General features: G+C 34.6%; 1 non-coding gene across 1 annotated transcript; it reads left to right on the forward strand.

The window, feature by feature from the left end:
- Positions 1 to 5655: 5655 nt before the first annotated feature.
- Positions 5656 to 5756, forward strand: LOC132650281 (small nucleolar RNA U13). Its single transcript, XR_009588650.1, has one exon. It is a non-coding gene; the product is annotated as a small nucleolar RNA U13 (small nucleolar RNA).
- The last annotated feature ends 2105 nt before the right edge of the window (positions 5757 to 7861 follow it).

Below are 7861 nucleotides of genomic sequence, written 5' to 3' on the forward strand. Positions count from 1 at the left end.
AGAAGATATCTTTATGGGAGGGTTTGGAGTGAAGAATGGGAAGAGAGACTGTTTTAATTAAAATATAATATCAAAAATGAAAAATACAATAAATTAAAGATTGTGACTTATATTATCTGTTCTTTAGACCTTTCTAAAAAAAAAGAAAAAGAAAAAACACTTGAATTTGTCCTCTGAGCCACAGACAACTATGAACCACTCTCATTTATATCCTTCCCTTGAGGTTTACTATATGACAAAGAGAGTAGGACAGTATATGACTTTTCTGAAATCCCACCAAGATGAAGAAGTAATAGAATAAAATAGAATAGTTTCCCAAAGCAAAGAGAGAGAAAAGACAACATAGATAACCTTACAATAAATTCTGGAATTCATGATTCAACACTGAAAGGTTGATAAAGGTTTATTGTGTTATTTACTAATATGTGATAAACACTTTTATTAAATAGGATGATGCATGGTGACTACATTAAAAATTATAAATCATTTAATTGCTAGTTGATTGTGGTTGCTGAGGTCTCCAGCTGAGGCCAGGGTTAAGGTGAAGGAGGGTTCCATACTGCTCAATAGTACTGGTGTCTATGTCCGATGGAAAACTGCATGACACAAAAGGAGGACCCCAGAAAACAGGTAGAGCCTCAGATAAGGTCCAGTACACAGCAGTGGCTGCTTTCCCAGTCTGCAAGGAATTTCCTCTGGTGCTGGCATGCTAGGCATCTCCCCACAATGACAGTGAGATCGTTGGCTAACCCAGAGCTCCTGTGAATTCCACAGTGGTCCAAAGGCTATATAAAAATGTTTCTTGCTGCACAATGAATGTAAATATTCATTCAATCCTTTTTTGGAGTCTGTTTCCTGGGTTTTTGTCTCCCTCATCCCCTCCTAGATCCCAGTTCACACATTTTAAATGTACTAAACTGGAATTTTGTATTTCTTCTACAACTGAGTATATATAAACTTCATAGTCTTTTTCAAATTTGAAATAGGAAAATGTGTGTGTAGCAATCTAATCATGTGTAACAGAAACTAAAGTTTTATGTGTTAATATGAAATTACCCACATGTTTCCACAGAATACATGTATAGAGAACTTCATGTCAGAGTAAATTTTCATGAAGTAAAGAGGGACATGTTACTATTTTCTAATTAAGATAAAATACTTATATAACAGGGTAATATCTCCATTTCTCATTTTTATTATAGAAGACTTTAAATATAATGTTTTTTCTCCTTCACATGTCAATTATAATCTTTGCTTCCTATTACTCTAGAAGTCATTAAATCAAGCCATTGATTAATGCTTGAAATCATGCAGGTGCTGCTATTACATATTCATTATTAATCATATTATTTATTCAGGCCAGTGAATTTTGCATACTCAACACATTCTCAAACGAATACTCATGTTACCTACAATCTGAAATGTATCACTGTAATTTATAAAAGAAAATCTATGCGTGTTATACAAAATACCATTTCTCCAATTATCAATCTCAGAGACATAGTTTCTTCTTTAAAGACACTAGATGTGCTGTTATTTTACGTAACATGCAACATATTTTAAAATAAATTTTCGTTAGTTTTCTAATATTTTAATATGTAAAATCATCTTTAAAATTATTCTGGAGCATTTATATGGTAATAATTTCAAGAATATCTTATGTTTAATTCCATTTTGTTTACTGTTAGGAAATGTAGCAATGAAAGTAAATTATATGTTCAAGATTTTTTGTGAATAGTACTCATTTATAGAACCTTGCCCATTACCCTCTGAGATCAACATCTTTATCACCTAATTCATTATTTCTGTAATTACCTGTAATATTGAACATTAATGGTTAAAAATGTTTTAATAGACACAACAGCAAAACAGAACTTTACCACTGTCCTTCATGACTTTTAACAAACAAAAATCTTATCTCCTATAATTCTCTATTTATACTAGTGTCCCTTTTGGCTCTCCTCATACCTCCAGCCTGTATATGTCCCTACTCATTCATATGTTATCCCTCCTTTTCTATTATTCTTTATTTTTTATTTTACTGTGTAAATACTGATGTCCACTCTTCTACAACTTTCTATAAATCACACATTCTCCAAAGACTACTCCATTGTTCCTGCTCTGAACCATAACATGGACACAAGTTTAATGCCAACATGTCTCTGGTGTGAAGAAAAACTGGGATTGTTGATCAAAATAAGTATGAACATGACTCTGGTCCCCCAAATAACTACAAAATATTCAACAAAGATGTCCCTCTAAGATAAAACAGAGTAAACAAAGCAAATAGACCAAATAGACCTTGGAAAAAGAAAGGTAAAACCTAAAGACACTTTTCTCTGGATGTCCAAACAGCGTGTATGTGCATAAACAGAAAAACACACAGGAAAAAGAAATTGTATGGAATTCTCAAAGACAAAGCAAAATTATGTGTATGTTCAAGCAATTTAAAGATGAAAGAGAAATTCCTGAATGAATCTTAAAATGACCTATTGTACTAATCTGAATGCATATAAGCGAGTAAAATGCCTTGTATTTCAACTTAGGATACTTAAAGTTATATTTTTTCCTCAAATTTTCTTTTTTTAATACATGCATTCATTGGGATTATAAAGAATAAAATTAACAATACCTTAGTTATTATACTGTATTACATGAAAAGTAGTAATAGAAAGAATATAAAATATTAAATTCAAAATTGCTTTAAAATTAATAATTTAAAATACTTTAAATATTTAGAGAGATCTATAGAGCAGTAAATATTAAACATATTATTAATTATGGTGGCACAAATTTTGCTAAAATATTAGTATATAATGTATTATTAAAATAATATCAAATATATGTTCAAATCACATTGCCCCTTTCTCCAGTCCATTGTCTTCCTCTGTGGCCTGGTAAGGCTGTTCCCCCTCAGGGGGAGGTGATCAAACAACAGGCCAATCAGTTCATGTCAGAGACAGTCCCTGTTCCCATTACTATGGTACCCACATGGACACTGAACTGCCATGGGCTACAACTGTGCAGGGTGTCTAAGTTATTTCCATGAATGGTCCTAGGCTGGAGTCTCAGTCTCAGAAAAGATCTCTGTAGCAAGGGAAAAAGGCCAAGTAACATATAAAGTTAGACGTATCAGTATCACACCAGACTTCTCAGCAGAAACTATGAAAGCCAGAAGGGCCTGGGCAGATGTCATGCAGACTCTAAGAGACCACATATGCTAACCCAGACTTCTATTCACAGCATAAATTTCAACATAGGTGGAGAAAAAAAATATTCCATGACAAACTAAATTTAAACATTATCTGCACAGCAACCCAGCCCTACAGAAGATACCAGAAGAAAACTCCAATCTAACAAATTCAACTACACCCAAGAAAACACAGGGTATAGAGAGCTTCACAAGAAAAAAAATGAAAAGAAAATAAGCACACAAACACACTATCACCACCCACTCCACAATAAAAAGAACTAGCATTCAATGGTCACTATTATCTATCAACACCAATGGACTAAACTCTCCAATAAAATAAATACATACTAGCAGAATGATTGCAGAAACAGGATCCAACATTCTGTTGCATCCAAGAAACACACCTCTGCAAGAGATAGGCAGTACCTCAGAGTAAAGGGCTGGAAAACGTTTTCAAGTAAATGGACCCAGAAAACAAGTTGGTGTAGCTATCTTAACATCTAATACAATTGACTTTAAACAAAAAATAGTCAAAAATGAGGAGGGATACTTCATTCTCACCAAAGAAAAATTCCACCATAAAGATATCACAATGCTGAACATCTATGTGCCAAATAAAAGGGCACCTGCATTCATAAATAAAATATTATTAAAGCTAAAATCACACATTGATCCCAATACCTTAATAGTGGGAGACTTCAACTCTCTATTCTCATCAAGGGAAAAATCATCTAGACTGGAGGTAAATAGGTGAATAATGACACTTACAGAGGTATTAAATAAAATGGACCTAATGTCAACAGAACTTTTCACCAAAACTCAGAAGAGTGTTTCTTCTTCTCAGCACCCCATGGAACCTTCTCCAAAGTTGACCATATAATAAGAAAAGAAAATACAAGCCTTAACAGATACAAGAAGACTGAAATAATCCCTTGTACCCTATCAGAACATCATGACCTAAAACTAGACTTCAACAACAGAAATAACAAAAAAGTCTACACACACATGGAAACTAAATAACTCTCTATTCAGCAACAGCTGGATCAGGGAAGAAATAATAATGAAAAAAATAAATTAAAGACTTCCTAAAATTCAATGAAAATGCAGGCACAGCTTACCCAAAATTATGGGACACAATAATTCCCACAAATTATGGGAAAACAGTGCTAAGAGAAAACTTCATAGCACTAAGTACCTTCAGAAAGATGTTTGAGGCATCTCATACAAGCAGCTTAACAGCACACCTGAAAGCACTAGAAAAAAAAGAAGCAGACACATCCAAGAATAGTACAGGGATGGAAATAATCAAACTGAGGGCTGAAATCAATCAATTAGAAAGAAATAAAACTATTCAAAGAATCAATGAAACCAAGAGCTGTTTCTTTGAAAAAATGAACAAGATAGATAAACCCTTAGCCAAACTAACTAACAGATAGAGAGAAACTATCCATATCATCAAAATCACAAAAAGGGGGACATAATAACAGACATTGAGGAAATTCAAATAAATATTAGGTCTACTTCAAAAGGAGAACAGAAACAAAAACCTGAGCCGAGTTGTCCTGCAGAGTACTCCAAGTACATTATATGGAAAGAACCAAGACAAGGCTTATGGACTCCTCAGTTTCCAAGTGGATTCCCTAGTGAGGGGATCAGGGGCTGTCTGTGACATGAACTCAGTGGCAGGCTCTTTGATCACCTACCCCTAGGGGTACTAATGATATTCTGCAATACTTGCAGACAGGCACCTAGCATATCTGTCATCTGAGAGGCTTCAACAAGTTACTGATGGATACCGATGCAGAGACCTTCAAACAGGGGAACATTGGGAATCCTGTGGAAGAGGGAGAGGAAAAACTGAGGACACAGGAATGTCAAGGACGCAAGAAAATCTACAGAATCAAATAATCTGGGGCCAAGGAGCTCACACAGACTGAACTGCCCAACAGATAGCATGGAACAGTCCTAGACCCTCTGCATATATGTAACAGCTAAATCTTCATGTGGGACTCCTAATAGCAGGAGCAGGGGATGTCTCTGATATTGTTGACTGCCTTTGGATCACTTTTCTCTAACTGGCTTGCCTTGTCTAGCCACATAGGATATGTGCCTAGTCCTACTAAAACTTGAAATGCCAAGGTGGGTTGGTATCCATGGGAAGTCTCCCCTTTTCTGAGGAGAAAGGGAAAACTTTGGAAGGATGCAGCTGTGAGGGAAGGCGAGAGGGAGGGAAGGAGTGGAGAGGAGAGAGGGGAAGCTGCAATTAGGACATAACATAAATTACTTGATAATTATTTTTTAAAAAAGAAAATATTGTATCAAAGAGACTCTCCAAGCAATATTGATTATTCCCATTGTCATTGCTTCCCATAAGTCAAAAGTACATATTCATCTTATGTTATGAAATGATTATTTCCTTAAATATTGACCTTTGGCTTTGTTGAGAAAAAAAAATTGTAATTATCCCCTTTATGGTTCATGATGATTGGGTATTCATGCTTTTGCCTGATATGCTCTGCTCACTAAACCTTGTTATGATATGGGCACATTAACCAGTCTGACATGAACTTTAAGAATATTTTATAATTCTTAATTTTTAATTAATTTATATATTTATTACAAAATATTCACTTTATATCTCCACTGTAGCCATTTCCCTCGCCTCCTCCTAGTCTTACCCACCCTCACTCTTCTCTCCCTATCCCCTTTCCAAGGTTCCATGATAGGGGAGGACCTCCTCCCCTTCTATCTGACCCTAACCTATCAGGTATCATCAGGGCTGTCTGCATTGTCTTTCTCTATGGCCTGGCAAGGCTGCACACCACAGGGGGAGGTGATCAAAGAGCCTGCTATTCAGTTTATGTCAGAGACAGGCCCTGATTCCACTTGGGAACTGAGCAGCCTATGGGCTTCCTCTGAACATGGGGTCTCGATCCTCCCCATGCATGATCCTTGGTTGGAGTGTTGGTCTCTTCAGAACCTCCAGGGCCAAGATTTTTGGTTCTGTTGATCTCCTTGTGGACTTCCTGTCCCCTCCATGTCTTACTATCTCCCTCTTCTTCCATAAGGTTCCCTGCTGGTCCTTCCTAGCTAGCCTTTTCTCTATGATAAACTTTTCACTTTATTGTTCAGTGTCTCATTTAAGTGATTTGTTGTTCTTATATGTAGTTTTAATGGGTTTTGCATGTGGTACAGTACCTTAATACTGAGCATTTTTATTTTTTCCTATTCTCAAAACTTATATATAGGCTATTTTTTAGACTATTTCATCTGCCCATTACATTTATATTTTTATTCTGTAAATGTTACTGGATAATATCCTCAATATTGTTTCAATGCCTTTTTAATATTTTCATTAGTCTATGTTGAAATTAGCTGATATTCTCAAATACATATTGCCTATTTTGTTAAATACTTTTCAACTATATTCATTTCTCTCTCCTCAAACTACATATAATGTTTATATCTGAATTTCAGTAGTTTGTATTTTATTAGTTTTTTATTTTAATCTGAATTTTCTGACTTAATCTACATGTATGTATAATTTTGAAAACTATAAATATACTCACAAATTTAATATCTCATTCATATTAATTCTCAACAATATTAATTTGTGCTTATCTATTTATTCTACTACTCTGGTTTTTAAATTTTTATTTAATATGTAACTATATAGTTTCCCCACTTCTGTTCTCTTTCTCCAATCATTTCAGTATTTCCTTCTTCCATCATGCCCCATGATTACCCCTTACTATCTCCAAAAATAATGTCCTCCTTTTATTTGATTATTATTGTTCTATATATACATACACATATAAATGCCATTGGCTAAGAAATGTATTACTGCTTATAGACACATGGTATAAGAACTCGTAGCTTAACATACATACAAAATTAGGGAACTCATCCTTGAGAAGACTAATTTTCCTCTCCACAGTCATTAGTTGCCTGAAGTTTTCTGTCTGTGGTGAGGATGTATGAGCCTTTCCCCTTCCACATTAGCTTTTATCATTCTAGACTTGCTCAGGAAGTCATATTGTGAATGTACCATGTGTATAGGTTCCTTGTCATATCTGGTAAATATAAAGTCATAACACAATTCTAGGTACTTCAGCTCTTAAACTCTGTCACTCTGAACCTTGAGTATGGGGTTTGTTTTGTAGATATATCAAATAGGGGTGAACATCTCAAGATAAGTTGTTCTCTGCATTTTGACCAATTGTAGCTTGGTGCAATTGTCTCTGTCCAGTACAAAAAGATCCTTTGATAAAGGTTGAGAGTTACATTTATCTGTGGGAATAAAGAGACACTTAGAATGCCATGAGAAATTACACTGGTCTTGTAATTTAACAGCATTGGGTTCTCCTCTAACATCCATGACTTCACTGGTCCCTGATAATCGGCTAGGTTTTCCATACTAGTCATAATTTTCCTCCTATTGAGGAAAATGTAATATAATATGTTTCCTTAGAGCTTTATCAAACATCATTAGTATTTTTAAATTTATGTGATTATAAATTAAAGATAACATCATTTGCTGCATAATTGTTTTACAAGGTTCCTTTATTTCTTAGATTCTTAAAATTTATAACTAACATTCTCACATTTTTTTTCTGTCTAGAATCTATGGATACCAGTGTTTCTAAGGTTCATATTTTATTTTGTTCT

Source organism: Meriones unguiculatus, chromosome X (assembly GCF_030254825.1).
Source record: "Meriones unguiculatus strain TT.TT164.6M chromosome X, Bangor_MerUng_6.1, whole genome shotgun sequence".
In the NCBI taxonomy this organism is placed as follows: Eukaryota; Metazoa; Chordata; class Mammalia; order Rodentia; family Muridae; genus Meriones; species Meriones unguiculatus.